General features: G+C 34.7%; 1 protein-coding gene and 1 long non-coding RNA gene across 15 annotated transcripts in view; both read right to left on the bottom strand.

Annotated features, from left to right (window-relative positions):
• LOC143243181 (uncharacterized) overlaps positions 1–12,828 on the bottom strand; it is a 188,717-nt gene extending 175,889 nt beyond the window's left edge. Inside the window, exons 1-4 of one of the 7 annotated variants that reach the window (XR_013024144.1) lie at positions 12,331–12,828; positions 8,435–8,508; positions 7,892–7,927; positions 283–484 (exon numbers count right to left, since the gene is read on the bottom strand). This is a non-coding gene — a long non-coding RNA (uncharacterized LOC143243181). Of the gene's footprint in view, positions 1–282; positions 485–4,035; positions 4,778–7,891; positions 7,928–8,434; positions 8,509–12,316 lie in introns of those variants that run through there. The other 6 variants (XR_013024145.1, XR_013024143.1, XR_013024142.1 and 3 more) reach the window with 6 other exon arrangements.
• The window catches only part of LOC143243177 (uncharacterized), a 386,181-nt gene that overhangs the window by 119,045 nt on the left and 250,149 nt on the right, over positions 1–16,987 (bottom strand). The window lies entirely within an intron of this gene.

Below are 16,987 nucleotides of genomic sequence, written 5' to 3'. Positions count from 1 at the left end.
TTATCTCTGTCACACCTGATCGTCTGTTTTCTGTATTCTACACATCAAAATATTTCACGCGACACTCGATAATCTCTGCATCAATGAGTTACAAACAATGCGTACGACCCCTATCGAGTTTCGTAATTAAATTTGTCATAATGTTTACTTTAAATTGATTGATTGTGACTCTCATGTTACAAATAAAGCTAAACAATCATTAAGTATTTATTCTTAAAATAATTTGTATAATTTATTTGATAAACATATAATCTTATGTAATTATATACATATATGACTTACCTTCCGTTACGTGCCCCGGCATTGTCAGGTGGTTAGGGCACTCGACTCGTAATCTGAGAGTCACGGGTGCGAATCCACGTTAAACTAAACATGTTCGCTCTTTCATTCATAGGGCGTTATTATGGTCAATCCCATTATTCGTTTGAAAGAGTACCCCAGGAGTTGCTTTTCCTCTTGTCTTACTCTGCTAAATTAGGGACAGCTAAGGTAGATTGTTTTCGTATTAGCTTTGTGCAAAATTCAAAACAAAGAAACAAACCCACTTAACGTAATTACAACTTCATAAATAGAGTATCATATTATCCAGTGTTTGTTATGTTATTAGAGACAATATTATCCATTTTCATTCACATCATTCTTGGGTTTGTATGCAACTACTTGAGCATCTGCATGATATAAGGTTCTACTCATATATCATTGGGAAAGTATTTGACATATTATTTGTTACTGGGGCCCTTATCTTCACTTCTAGTGTTTTTAACTGCGATGTCCCTTGTCATTATTACTTCATCAACTAACATAACACTAACATCCTCTGACTCTGAGGTTTTGTTTATTTATCTGTTCCTCCTCAATCTCAATCAAAAAATAAATAAAAATATAGGTGACATTAATATATAGGAAACAATACTAATATACCGGAAATAGAAAAATGAATAAAAATATAGGTGATAGTAATATATAGGAAACAATACTAATATATGGGAAATAGAAAAATGAATTAAAATATAGGTGATATTAATATATAAGAAACAATACTAATATATGGGAAATAGAAAAATGAATTAAAATATAAGTGATATTAATATGTAGGAAACAATAATAATATATGGGAAATAGAAAAATGAATAAAAATATAAGTGATATTAATATTGATATTAATAAAAAAAATTACAAAGTTGTTTTGAAATTTTTTTAAGAGATGCACAAAGGTAATTAATTCTAGGACTGAGAATGATGTCACACTGTTATAGAATTTAACAATGCTATCCAATAAACATCCTTAATTTCTTTCTAAAAGTGAAAAAGATTCACAAATAACAATGAACAGTTATGTTGAAACTTGAGAAAAGTAAATAACCTTAAACAATATCAAACCTAATGAAGGGCAGTTGCTTGAAACACTAGTTAAATAATGTAACTGTTTTTGTCCTTTTTTAACTTTAGGTGTTTATAAGAACATTATTTCTTTTGTGAAGTAAGAGAGGATTCAATATACCAGCACAGTGCTTCCTTGTACCTAGAAAAGCATGAGACCTGTGCAAGTAAAACTTTATACAACCTTCCCTAACAATGGCTAGTGACCAACAAAAGCCAGCCTATTAACCTGAGACACACACAAGATCATCCTCTAATACAAAGAAAAAGCAATATGCAACAAAATTCACATAATACAAACTTGAAACTCCCTTAAGTTAAAAAAAGAGAAAACAGACCTCCATGATGGTCACTGAATATTAAAACTGCTATATATATATATATAAACCAGTCTCTGTACCAAAAAGACTAATGACTGATTTTCAGCCACGACCACTAAATAAATAGTTCTTTGAGATTTCCAAGAATATGGAAGCAGTTATTAGTCAAAACACAGGATAAAAAGTAATGAATAACTGGTATCTAGTAGTTAATAAAAAGTTCTCATTTAACAATCAGACTGAAGTGACCATACAGGTTACTAACCATGACAGTTCATGAGCATCAGAACTATGGGATGAACTAGACAAATACAAAAACTTGTTCACCCTTTACCATTCAGATAACTAGACTAGACTGATGTTTCAGGCAAGAATAAGAAAAGAGAATACTAAAGTATTCTAGAGATGTTTCTCAAGCAAATTAGAATGACCAAATACAAAGTTCACCAAAATAATTATAGCAGAAGTAAACAATCTGATTAACAATTACTTTGAAATTCTTTTAAAGCCTGTAGAAAGGTCCAGTGATTTAGTCAACAGAAAAAATATAAAAAAAAGAGAATAAAAGCAAATAACTTCATGAAGAAATCACAATTCCAAGAATTACGTGACAAAACAAGTCACTCTCACATACAGCTGTGATAAGACATGTAACTGGATTACTCGTAGTTCAAGAGAGCAAAGTCAACAAAAAATGTATCAATTACAAACATATATGTGATATTTATAATCACAAGTACAAATGCCATAAATACATTGACGGATGTCACTGACAATGAATGTAAATCTCGTGTATATATTTGGTTCCCAGATACATAAAGTGTTCTTGACTGAAGCCAACAGGCAAACAATTCCACATTAAAATGCACACAGAAGCATTTAAATGACATAGTCTTAAGTATTCACATCAGAAACTCAATGATGAGTAGTGTTGATAAACAAAATAACACTGAAAGTCACGCGTTTATCTGATTAGAACAGCAGCATTTTAAAATTAATTTATATGCAAATTACTGAATTATGTGCAAAATTTTATTAAACATCTTTACAATCCATGCATGTGAATGAAATTAACATTATAGTAAATAATTTAATGTTTATGTTATCCAAGTTTTAATTCTTTGTTACAACAGAAACATTTAAAATAAATAGTTTGCTTGTCACATGATCCAAGTTATATAAAAAAAATCTCCAATTTAACAGAAACTGACTGTAAACACATAAGCTCACAATGCACACAACTGTGTAGATGCCAATGTATTTTCACATGTCCTTTTGAGACATACGATATATGCTGTCTTAGAACTGAATCCACTGCAAAAGAGAAATAGATTTTACAGCCTTTTATGGTGCTATGCCAATCTTCGAAACTTTGGAAACAAATTTATGATGTACAAGTAATTAGTTAATACAAGTGTAGAAAGCTGTTATAAAGAGCTCAGTGTACGCTCCACTCCACCAACAGTTAATATGAAATTGGTGTACAGTTTTTGTACTGAAGTAACAGCCTGCAGTACTACTGTCTACAGCACTTACAGCAGTTTGTTACCTCAAAATGCTATAGTTAGAGATAGTTGAACTGTACTTAAATCTAATTTTTATATTTTAGTTGACTATATATAATTTATGTTTTAAAAATCATATTTGAGTGATTTAATGGTTTATATAAGCTTAACTTGTCACATGGATTGTAAAATCTTTATAAACAAGATGGTATCTATAACAGCCATCCTGTTTTGGCAACACACCTATGTGGGGAATTTGTCAAAATAACTTCTTCATAAAAGACCTATTGGTATCAGTTAACATATCGGAATAAAGAGACAAAGAATTTAAAGGAGAATTAAAAATAAACTATGAATGAAAAGATAAAGATGTTGATTGATTGATTGATTTAGTGTTTTATGGCACAAAGCAGCGAGGCTATCTGCGCCAGACATTCGGTAAAAATGTAAAAAATAAAAAAATAAATAAATAAATGTAGTGATAGACATAAATGGAAATGAAGGTAAAACAAAAAAGTGTAAAACCAATGTTGACACCTAGTCTACAATGTTAAGATAGAAGGCAGAGTATAAGAAGTTGTAAGGTATTTACTCTAGCAAAAAGGTAATGATCATAACCCGCCAGGAAGACTAACAGGTAAGTTCAAGAACCACCGTCAGTCACCTGAAGTTGGCCTTTTCTGTCCTGGTTCCGGGTTATGTGTCATAGCAACCAGTATCAAAATGTAAAAGAATAGAAGTTTTAAAAGATACATAGCAAAATCATAACAATGAGTAGCCAAATGTTCAGTAAAAAGATAAAAGTCAAGTAAATGGAGTAAAATTTGTAAAAGTAAATTAAGGTAAAAACAAAACAGCAATTAAAACAGAAAATGGTGTAAAAACCAATGGTGACATCCAGTCTTCAAAGTTGTAAAATATTTACTCTAGCAAAATGGTAATGATCATAACCCACCAGGAAGACTAACAGGTAAGTTCAAGAACCACCGTCAATCACCTGAAGTTGGCCTTTCCAGTCCTGGTTCCGGGTTATGTGTCATAGCAACCAGTATCAAAATGTAAAAGAATAGAAGTTTTAAAAGATACATAGCAAAATCGTAACAATGAGTAGCCAAATGTTCAGTAAAAAGATAAAAGACAAGTAAATGGAGTAAAATTTGTAAAAGTAATTGAAGATAAAAGCAAAACGGCAATTAAAACAGAAAATGGCGTAAAAACCAATGTTGACATCCAGTCAACAAAGTTGTAAAGAACTACCTGTAGCAGAATGGTAATGATCATAACCCGCCAGGAAGACTAACAGGTAAGTATAAAAACCACCGTCAGTCACCTGAAGTTGGTCTTTCCAGTCCTGGTTCCGGGTTATGAGTCAATATGGCCAGTACTAAAAGGTTAAGTCGTAAAAGTGTGAAATGATATGCAGCAAAAGTATAATAACAACTCGCCAGAACGACTAACGAGTAGTTCAAACAGTAGCGTTAGTCACCTGAAGTTGGCCTTTCCAGTCCTGGTGTCGAGTTATTTAATGTTCTGGCCATTGTCCAATGTCAAATTGAAGGAGAGAGATTAAAACTGTAAAAAAGGAACCACAATTAAAAAGGTGTAATGAATAAATATGCAACACTTAAATGAGATTAAAAAGGTTAATGGCCATTAAAAAATTAAAAACATTATCAAGGTGGACAGAGTCACCATCACCAATAACTCTGTCCAATGTTACAGACTGACCCTGGGAAAAAAATATGTTTAAAATATTGCCGTCGTTGAGAATTGTAATGATGGCAAGAAAGTAAAACGTGGCTGATAGTGATTTGAGTGTTACACAAACTACACATTGGTGCATCAGTTCCAGATAAAAGAAAATGATGAGTTAAAAAACTGTGACCAATGCGTAGCCTAGTGAGAACAACTTTCTTCTTCCGAACTTTACGGAAGCTAGATGGCCAAATTCCAATTTTGGGTTGTGATTTGAAAAAGTTTGTTGTCACGTTGCTCACTCCAAGTGGACTGCCAGCTGGCACGGAGCCGAGCCTTGAAGACAATACCATAGTCCATGTACGGAATAAGCATAGGAGTGATGGTGCTGAAGCAGACATATTTAGCTGGCATGTCTGCAAGCTCGTTCCCGCAAATACCAACATGGCCTGGTACCCAGAAAAACTGGATTGAAGTAGCTGCTTATGAGAAATGGGCCAGTCAGTTTCGAATATCAGCGAGAATAGGATGTGAGCTAATGTGTAGTGATTCCAAGGCAAGTATAGAACTAAGCGAATCAGTATAAATAGTGCAGTTGGAGTACTGCTCAGCTGCAATATGATCCAGGGCAAGAGATATGGCATACAGTTCAGCAGTGCACACAGAAGCTGTAGAAGGAATTCTGCGCGCAACTACTGACCCATAGCAAACAATAGCAGAGCCCACTGAATTACCTGATTTGGAACCATCTGCATAAATTGGAACTGAATGATTGTTTGAAAGATATTCATTGAATAAAAGACGGTACTTCCAATCTGGAGTATCTGCCTTTTTTAGGTGACTGAAAGAAAGGTCACATTTGGGGGCTGTAATAAGCCATGGTGGGATGGGCCAACCTGTGGAATCTGCAATGTTATCCAAGGACAGACCCAATTCATCCAATTGCGCCTGGATGCGAAGGCCAAACGGAGCAATGACAGATCGTCTGTTCTGAAAAAGTACTGCCCACCGAGGAAGGAAAAAACATTTCCAGGTGGGATGCTTTGGTAAGGAATGAAGTTTCGAAGTATATTGTAAAGATAGTTGCAAACAGCGAAGGTGTAGAGAAGGTTCATGAGATTCAATGTATATACTTTGAACTGGAGAGGTACGGAAAGCCCCAGTGCAGAGTCGAAGTACTTGGTGATGAATGGGGTCCAGCATCTTTAACGCTGAGGGTCTGGCAGAGCCATAGACCATTGATCCATAATCGAGTTTCGATCTAATAAGAGCACGATATACCTTTAACATTGAACAGCGATCTGCCCCCCAACTGGTAGAAGAGAGAACACGGAGGATGTTCAGTGCTCTTGTGCATTTGACCCAAAGCTGCTTTAAGTGTGGTATAAAGGTCAGTTTACGATCAAAGATAAGCCCCAAGAACTTGGTCTCCGGGACCACTGGCAGCAAAACTTCACCGATATGAAGTTCAGGATCAGGGTGAATACCCCATCGACGGCAAAAGTGCATGCATACAGTTTTGGAGAGAGAGAAATTAAAGCCGTTCGCCAGAGTCCACTTCCATACACTATTGAGGCGGTTTGTAGTTGCCGCTCAATATATCTCATGTTTGACGACTGACATGAGATGTGAAAGTCGTCGACATGCAGCCCATTCGCAACAGTGAGAGGGAGTTGTTCAGTGATGGCATTTATCTTTTACTGAAGAGTGTAACACTCAATACACAGCCTTGAGGGGCTCCAAGTTCCTGTACAAAAGAATGGGAAAGTGTCGAACCCACACGAACCTGGAATCTCCTGTCCATTAAATTTTCTTTAATAAACATGGGTAGATGGCCACGTAACCCATATGTATGGAGGTCTCGAAAAACACCATACCTCCATGTTATGTCGTAAGCCTTCTCTATGTCAAAGAATATTGATACAAGATGTTGGCGGTTGAGAAAGGCTTCTCTGATAGATGTTTCAAGACGAATTAGGTGGTCTGTGGTGGAGTGCTGTCGACGGAACCCACACTGGGTGGGCGAGAGGAGGTTGTTTGATTCAAGGAACCAAACAAGACGAGCATTAACCATCCTTTTTAATGTCTTACAGAGACAGCTCGTCAAAGCAATTGGATGGTAGTTTGAAGGAATCTTGGGATCTTTCCCTGGCTTAGAGAAAGGTAAAATAATAGCCTGGCGCCAGGCATCAGGAAAAACATTCTCCTGCAAGATCCGGTTGAAAACAATCAGAAGAACATCAAGAGAAGCAGGAGATAGATGGTGCAGCATGTCATAATGAATATCATCAGGTCCAACAGACGTACTGGCAGACCGATGTAGGGCCATTTTTAGTTCCACCAGGGTAAAGGGACAATTATAGTCAAAGAAACAGTCAGTTCGAAAGGAAAGAGGTGATCGCTCTGCCCGAGTCTTGATGGCCAGGAAGGTGGAGGAACAAGCAGTAGTGCTAGATACCCGGCAAAAGCTTTCACCTAGAGTGTTAGCGATGTTCTGAACATCAGTCACCTCCTGACAATCAGAGAGTAAGATCGAGAGGGGGACAGAACTGTAGTGCCCATTAACCTTTCGAATCCTGTCCCATATGATCTTGGAACTGGTGGTAGAAGATATGCTGGTTGTGAACTTAATCCAAGATTCCTTCTGGCTTTGACGTCTTACCCACCTAGCATGTTCACGGGCCTGTTGGAAAGCAACCCGGTTTGAAAGTGTGGGATATCTACGAAAAGTATCCCAGGCCCGCTTTTGAGCCTTTCGTGCTAAGTGGCAAGCAGGATTTCACCACGGACGAGGATATCGTGGAAAGATAAAGATGTTAAATTACGAATATGTGAAAAAGATGACTATATTAGTAAATTTCTATAAAGATGTAAAAGGTATGTACACATTTTTGTTAATTTTAAAAACATTTCCCTACACTCTCTGTTGATGATGACAAATAGAGTTAGTAATACGGTGCATGAAAGAGAAAATAAAGTGAAAATATTTACCTTAAAAAACAGCAAGTGATGTTCATTTATGAGGTTCTAGAGGTTATGGAAATGAAATGTAAAAACGGTAAGGTAAAAAGTATTATTTTTATACTTTATGTAAAAATTACTTTGCATGTGAACTACTCAGAGTCCAAGTGTAAATAACTACATTAAATAATGAATTTTTATTAGAAAAATCCAAAAAATATTTACAAAATAAAACTTTTGCTGAAACTACTTACTTTAATGAAAGTTTGTTATCAAGTTTTAAGGAAATAATTTCATTAACTAGTTTCATTTTTGAAAAGCATTTCATGAGAGTTGCATACTTTTCTTCCTATGAGCATATATCATTCTACAAGGTTTAATGTCTTCCATAATGTAACTGTTAATTACATATGTATATACATAATGTATGCCTATGTTACATACGTATACAATATTAACAACTATACTACAGCAACCACATAAAATGTATTTAGTCCAAAAGCAATGTTTACATTACTTGTAATATCTTTTAATATGAACTTAAATAGTAGAGTTTTGTAAAGGTTTACTAACCTGCCTAAGATCAGCAAAGCACATCTGGAGTGCACCTTCTTCAAACCCTCAAACAGGTTCTGAATTAGCAAACACTATTGAAGACAAAAAAGAACTCAGTTTAGTTTATATCCATTAGTGAATAATTATTATCTGCATATGTTTTGAAGGCCTTAACATAAAATGCTGTTTCGTTTTTGTCTTTGATCTGCTTAAACATAGTCTAGAAAGCCAACATCCAAATGCAGTGGAGATTGTGTGAAAAGTTTATCAAAATGTGTGGAATAAGATTGACCTCATCAACTTTTGTAGAAACTTACTACAATGAAAGAAGTATTTTCAGGCAATAATGCATTATTATGGCCATCAAAACTGAATATGATTTACAATGAAATAGTTCCAAGGGCAGCAGGAAACCAGAAAGTTGTTCTTAAAAGATAAATGAACCCTTAAACAAATAATACTATGTAAAAGTATTAAGTATTCTGATTATTTACACAACTGAAAAATAAACAAGAACAAAACTACAATAAGAATTTCATTAATTAATCAACAACAAAAATAAATCTCTTCACAGAGAACTAAATCTCATTAAAAAAAATACAATTCCTAATTGACCTAAAACTTTAAGAAGTTAATTATTCTTGGGTATCTTTGAAATTATATTTTGATAAAAATGGTTTTATGTTTCAGATGTGGTTTAAATAAACAGTTTCAATTTTAAGGTAATAACATTAAAGTGTGATGGTCCATAAGGTACAAATTTTCCAAACTCTTCAAATTTCTTGATTTGCATATACTGTGTTAACCTTATTTCCCCAGATGTTAAAAGCTTTAAAAAATAACAACAAAAGCACATTCAATTTTGTCCATAAATCATCCATAAAAAGATCATAGCATAATGTGTTTGCTAAATGACCAATTTCCATCTTCAGTCATTGTCTAATTCAACAGAAATACCTTTGTTACAATATATGGAAAATAGTCAAGTAAGGAAACTGTTATTGTATTAAAGTCTATCTTTATGCTGTGCTGTTTGTGTCCCAGGAACCACAGTATTTACATTATGCATCAATTGTACCTCACTACTATAACAACTGAATAACACAAGCAGAACCAGGTTAATATATGTGATTCATCCTCACTGTCAAGATGAATTCAGGTACACTTTACTTAAAGAGATGGGACTAAATATTTGTCCACAGAAAACCATCCTTTCCTTTTCACTACTGTCTTACATTATACACTATATCTTATTAGTATGATAAAGCTGACTTAAAACTGTAAAATGTTCAAAGTTGCATCGCCTACTTCAATCTTTTTTATCTACCTTTGTACTAAACTCACTGACTCTTTTAATCTTTTGGGATCTTCTAGAAATTTTTCCCTCTGTCCAGGATGTTTTTCTGGCCTCCAAATTAACAAGTTAGGGCTGAGAGATGCCTTGGGTCTCTTTTACAACTGGATGACATATCCATATCAAGGCTTACAATATAAAATTGGATATAAGGCCTTGTTAATGGAGGCCAAGAAAACATACTAGGGAAAAATTTCTAGATGATCCCAATTTTCATGAAAATATAGGTGATTTTCAACAAAATAAGATATTAAGCAGGGTAACAGTGAAAGTTATGTTTCCTATACTGAAAATGTATTTCATATAACTAGTCTCATTTAGTGCTGCCCTCTATGTGAAGAAAAAGAAAGAAAAACATGCCACAAGCCTTTTTCCTCCCTTCCTTTGGAAATGACTCATTTTAATGTCCCTCATGCAAATTATCATGAATAATCCTCCACAAAGGAAAGTGCTATTCACTCATTATACGTGTAACTTTCTCTATTCAGTTCTATCAAATTACTGTTTTGAGTTTTGGTAGAGAATTGAATCACTCATTTTGAGTGGAGAGGAAGTACATTTTATGTATAGAAAAACTAACTTCTAATATGGTACATTAGCTGTACTTATATAATCAGATAGAATCACACACTGAATTGGTGCAAGGGAAGAAAAGAAGCACCCTTTGAAAGAGTACAAAGGCACACCTTGAGTCTAAAGAATCAGATATGTAGATATGATGTGGGAGACTATACTACTTCTAAACCAGCCATACTCTTCACCAATCTGGGAAATGTGTTGTATATTCTGGTAGACAAAAACTGAGAAGTAAATCTAATTAGTATTGGGGAAAAATGGAAGTGTCCCGAGACACAAAGTGGCTAAGGCATGATGGACTGTGCTTGACAACGACATCCAAAATCTGTGCTGCTGGAAACTGACACAGATAGAGAGGGTGGGTGTAGAATGAGGATCATACCATCTTCACCTAAAATTAATGAGACCAGAAGGGATATCAAACCCCTGACTCCTGAAGAGAGCGTATGTTAAGAATTCAAAATGGTATATCAACTTAGAAAACCTGATGACCTGGATTGAAAAAACGTGTATGAGAGAAAAAATAACCAGAACCAACCTAAGACAAATAACATCTTCAGAATAAGCTACACAAAAGACAGTTGATGGGAAAGAACCATAACAATCCCAAGTTCTTCCACCATGCTGTATCAAGACGATTGTAGGACGTAGGCACCTACTGTTTGTAGGCCCTACCAGCCATATAAGTTAAACCAAAAATTAACTTTTAAGGGAAATTTTCATGGACCTATAGTTTTCATAGGCCCTAGGCACTGTGCCTAATAAATAATTCAGCCCTGCCTCCACAATACAGATAAAGTATAATTGAAGGAGGAAGTCAAACATGTTCACTACAATGTGCAAAAACTTGTGTTTTTTGCTTTTACTCTATATTATAAAACAAAAAAAGGAGACTGAGAAACTGATTGAAAGACTATGACAGATAGCCAGTCTTCAGTTTTAATGACAACAACAAACAGCTGGAATAGAAACTGTGAAAGAGATGATTTCCAGATTCAATGTTCTGTTGGACAGAAGGTCTTGAACTACCTCCAACAGAAGCTGGCTGTTAATGGGATCCTGAGGAAGGAAAGAAATGGATATCTGTGATAAAAAGAGGAAGGTAAAGGAAGCATAGGACATGTCCAAATAATCCACCAATCTGTGGTGAAACACAGCCAAGGGGAAGAAAGTCACACAACTGAGCTCCCATCCAGTTATCAACTGGTACTGTTGATATTATGATGATCTACACTGAAAAAAACACCTGGAAAGAGGAACAGGTAAAAGCTGGGGAGCACTAGGATGGGAAACAGGAACAGGGGCTTGTCTTGATTCCAACTGTGGCAAATGTGCTACCAAAAATGAAAGGGTAGAGTGTTGATGCAGGTGTCCCCAGCATACATTTCCAAAGGGTCTGGAATACGTTTGAAAATATACTAAGAAACAGAGCTACACATGATTTCCTAAGTGGGCAGCAAATAAATCTGACAGAAGGCTGCATTTTGACCCAGTATGTTTCAACAACAGAAAAATTATGTATGCAAGGTGAGAGTAGAGAATGAAAAATGAGTTATCTTAGAAGTAACAAAGGAGAGGCTGTTCCTCAAATACCTCAGGACTTTCGTACAGAGTACCTGAAAGTAAATGTATGGTAGATAAATACCACAAAAGTAAGGATAATACAGAGGCATGGGTTAAAAGCACTGGAAGTCAGGGGGTACTCCCAAATGGCAAAATAGATTCCAACACCTGTGAGTCTTACAACGGATAGGCTACTTGTTGGTTCGTCAAACAAACTGTCCACAGCACATAGGAAGCAAGACATGCTGGAACTCTCAACCAATTATGAAGTAAAATGCTTTGTATGAACCCTAATATCCAAAGAAAGTGGGAAAACTAAATATGGTAAAGAAGAACTGAGAACTATCATACAACAAAAAAGGATGAGGATTGTAGGAAATCATAAAAAGGGATAAAACATCACATACCTGAGAAATCATACCTGAATACGCAATATTAGACCGAGCTGACTCTGCAGGAGGTGTACAGGGAAACATGAGAAAATCCTGTGGTGGAAAAAGGCTATAAAAATCTTTCTCGAAATGAACAGGTTCAGATTGTTCATGAGGTGAATAACTTCAAGAGAAAGTGACTGACTCACAGAACGACCAGTCTCTCATTGAATAATTGCAGATAATTCCATAAACAGGGTTGCTTGCACCTCCAGCCACAGTTACAAAACCGGCACTCTGTGCTACATCAACCTCATGTGCTTCGTAAGCACTCACGAATTTTTCAAACACAAACATGTACAAATATTATATCAACGATACTTTGTCCTATCCACTGCCGACGACCAAACACAATATTTATATAAGCAACTTGTCACAGCAACGAATCTTACGGTGACGACGTTTTCTAAACTGATAGAGTATGATCACAATTGATTGTACTCGTGAAAAGACATTGATATTAGGCCTCTGATGTTATTAACTCTACGATTTTTATATTCAGCCCCCTAGGTATCTTCATGGGAGAAAATAAACAAATTTCTTTTTCTTGTAATTCTGTTCCAACCAGTATGTAAACAGTTTGTTTATGATGCTTTTATTTTTTAATATTTTAACTCAAATTGGGGAAACATAAGGGAAGAATAGAAACTTTTTAAATTCCGTATGTGTAATTTACCTGCCAGGCGAGTTGTTTGAACTATTTTCACAACAATAATTGTGATTATTTAGCAAATATTATTGTGAAACAACAATGTCTTATTTTGTAATAAAATAACGTAAACATTAGATGTTTTTCACACATATTTCAATTTGTATATTTTAAATTCAAATCAAAGCTCTTTAAAAATGGAACTGTGGTTTCTGTAGCCTCATCATAAATTTCACACCTTTTAGTTTCTGTACTTTGTCAGCCTTTAGCGTTTAATCCGTAACTCCGTAACCTTTATCAGCTTTCAGTGTTTAATCCGGAACTCCGTAACTTTTATGATATATAGTTGTGGTGTTTCTTTGTTGCCTCTAAGCATGATGTGAAACAACAATATCTTATTTTGTGATAAAAATAATGTAAACACCAGACGTTTTTTTCACACATTTTTGAATTTATATATTTTAAATTCAAATCAAAGATGTGTAAAAATGGAATTATGGTTTCTGTTGCCTCATCATAAATTTCACACCTTTTAGTTTCTGTACTTTGTCAGCTTTTAGCATTTAATCCGTAACTATTATCAGCTTTTAGTGTTTAATCCGGAACTCCGGAACTTTTATAACATATTGTTTGTGGTTCTTACGTGCTTACAATATTTGTAATATTAACAATGAAACAGTATCTCAGCGACACAGACAATTAGGAGACATTTTGTAAAACGTTCAAGCTACTACTGCAAGCAGACTTTAAGATATAGAGATGGTGAAGTTCTTTTTCAAAACATTGATTTTTATAGCATTATATGCTGTAATAATAGCAATGCCTGGACACATAAAACTTAAACCTGAAAATATTGTACTTGGCGCCCCACAGGTGATTCCGTGTGTTCCTGACAGCATTGGAATCAAAAGTTATACCATTGATGTTTTCCAGTATTATTGGTTTGGCCCCTATGGTGGAATAGCAACAGACGATGATAAAATTCGGGTAAACAAAGCCACTGGAGATTTAATGATTTATAAATTTGATTTTTCTGATACCGGTGTGTATAAGTGCGTTATTGAATACTCAAGAAACTGGGAGATAAAAGCACACAATCCAATTTTCATCACTCATTTCTTGGAAGGTAAATGCTTATAAGAATCGATTTCGGTAGTGTTTAGAAGTTAAAAAAACTTTAAATTATGAATCGCATTTATCCATTTTTACTGCAATTTATGTAAAGTGTTATAAGTTCGATATATATTTAATGATTGTACATTAATTTTCCAAAATCCATGAAATCACCTTTCCTACTACCAACATACAGCTCACCGCCATTGTTTCCGCGTTAAGCCTGAGGTATTAAAATGTTGAAAATCAAACTTGTATGCAGATATAAATTTATCATTACGAAATAATTTTGATTTATTATTATTATATACAATAACTAAATACATACATAGATATGGATAAATTTAATCAATAGCATTACACATTTAATGAAATTAGACATTCCGTGAAGTCAGAAAACGAGATAACCTTATGTTAGAAATGAGAAAGGTTTTATTGTTTTCTTTGCAAGTCATAGAACAAATAATTTTAAAACATAAAAAGTGTTGAATGATTTCTTTAATTGTCTGTGAAAAGCTTGAAATTACAAAATGCTACAGTGTTATAGGAGAAAAATGTTTCTTTTGTTACAAACACACAGTAAGTTCTGGTATTCAGAGACATTGTTTAGCCACTTTTCTCATCAAAGCGATGAAACGATACATTCTTATCATTTGAAATAAGAAAGTTTGAAGAGCTCATTTGATTAACTATATCTGTTACTGAGCATATCTTTAATTCTGATCTGGGTGTAAGACTAGAGGGAAGGCAGCTAATCATCACCACCTACCGCCAACTCTTGGGCTACTCTTTTACCAACGAATAGTGGGATTGACCGTCACGTTATAATGCCCCCATGGCTGAAAGGGCGAACATGTTTGGTGTGATGGGGATTCGAACCTGCGACCCTCAGATTACACGTCGAATGCCTAAACACATCTGGCCATGCCGGGCCTTTAATTACCAAAATTTGCGTTTTTCATATAGCAAAGCAACAAAGGGATATCCGCTGTACCAACCGAGGGGAAATCTAACCCTTAACTTTAGCATTGTAAATCCTTATTTATTATTAATTGTGAAAATACGTAGATTTGAAACCTCCTGTGACTTACGATACAATAGATAAAGAGCAAAATAAGCCATCAACTATATTTGTTAGATTTCGTTTATACCTTACAGGATTTCCAATGTATGAGCTTTCACGAAAAAAAGTAGTTAATAATTTGTTATGAGCCTAAAGTGTCATATCAGGTCAAAAAATTCCCCAAGTAGCCCAGGAAACTGTTTGCGTGCTTCCAATGCTAGAAACCGGGTTTCGATATCCGTGATGGGCAGAGCATAGATGGCCCATGGTATAGTGTTGTGCTAAATTACAAATAAACAGTGCAAAAATATTATTTCTTATGTCAACAATACTTGAACTACGAACCATCTTATACTTTATTTTAGCATGCGTACAACCGAGTGAAAACTACCAATGTCCTGAAGGACTCACACTGAGACTTAACCTATGTTGTAAGTTGTGCTTTCCTTCAAAGCGTTTATATGTGTGATCAGTATTTATGAATTATAATTTTTAAATAAATCGAAAAAGGAAAAACTGTTTCGAACAAACTAAGCAATAAATTAGTTATTATATACTTCATCCATTATTTTATTTTTAATTGTCAAAGTTAACATTGTAAACATTTCAAGCTTTTTTCTTAGATCCAAGTCAACCAGGAACGGAGGAAGAAACATACGTTCCTTCTCCAAGGAAAAGTAAGTTATGCTACATAACGTAAAACGTACCTTTAACGTGAGATAATAAGTGGGGAAAGGTTGGTGACAAAATGTCGTGATGTAAAAATATTACTGTGACGATGTTTGTGTTGACGCGTGTTGTTCTTTCTTCCTGTTAAATTTCTTGAATCCCTTATTCATGAAGGTAAAAAATGTAGTAATGTGTGAATACCCGATCTCTTATAATATTCCGGTGCATTGTGGACATTATTTTCTATTCTAAATAATAAATATCTTACCATTTCACCACTCATAGTAACTTAGGTAAAACATGATTCACCAAACCACGTCTATCATTCCCACTAATTCACTGTTCACAGTTTGAGCTTTTCTGTTGTCTGAAGTAAGTTTTTGGACCAGTAATTGTATGCCATAAGTATTTTCCTCCTCCTAGTATTGTTGTATTATTTAAACCTTGACTATTTTATAAAAAACTGGTTGACTCGAACAGAGTTTTACATTAGTTTACAATAAAAAGACCGTCCATGTACTTTACCTTTGAATTGTTACCGATAGTTTTCCAATATATTCTCTTTCGTAGTTCGTATTCTGTAGTTCATTTAGACACTAATTACAGATTTCTTTGAATAGTGAAACATATAAACAGTATTCAGTTTACAAATTGCTAGTAAGTCAGTGTCGACAATCCTACATCCTTGGAAGTCTGAGAACTCGTTACTTTTGCCTTTTGTCTTGTTACAAATATATATATCTGCTGTAATGGTGGTCAGTCACGTGATGCGTCAAATGATCATCCTGATTTGATATGAAAACACAGTCAGTGTATTTGGTTGTCATAAGATATGATAAGTAAATATCTTTATTTGGATTATCAAGGAAGAAAGTAAATCTAAAGTGATACTTCACACTTCTTTACCTGTACTGTTTTATCCATGTGCATTAAACTTATACGTGTTTGAATAAAGAGTGGAACTTCGATTCCAGTAACTCAGAACGCTGTGGTTATCTTGTTATTTTCACTGTAAGTATACCAAATGAAACGTAGCTTCCTCCAATACTATCATATAACAAAAACAAATTGCACTTGACTAACTTTCTTTTTAACTTGTATTTTTCCATTTCAGCACCATCCATGTCAGAACATACGATTCCATTGGTAACTG

Source organism: Tachypleus tridentatus, unplaced genomic scaffold, assembly GCF_004210375.1.
Source record: "Tachypleus tridentatus isolate NWPU-2018 unplaced genomic scaffold, ASM421037v1 Hic_cluster_2, whole genome shotgun sequence".
Lineage (NCBI taxonomy): Eukaryota > Metazoa > Arthropoda > Merostomata > Xiphosura > Limulidae > Tachypleus > Tachypleus tridentatus.
This window is presented reverse-complemented; position numbering and strand designations above follow the sequence as displayed.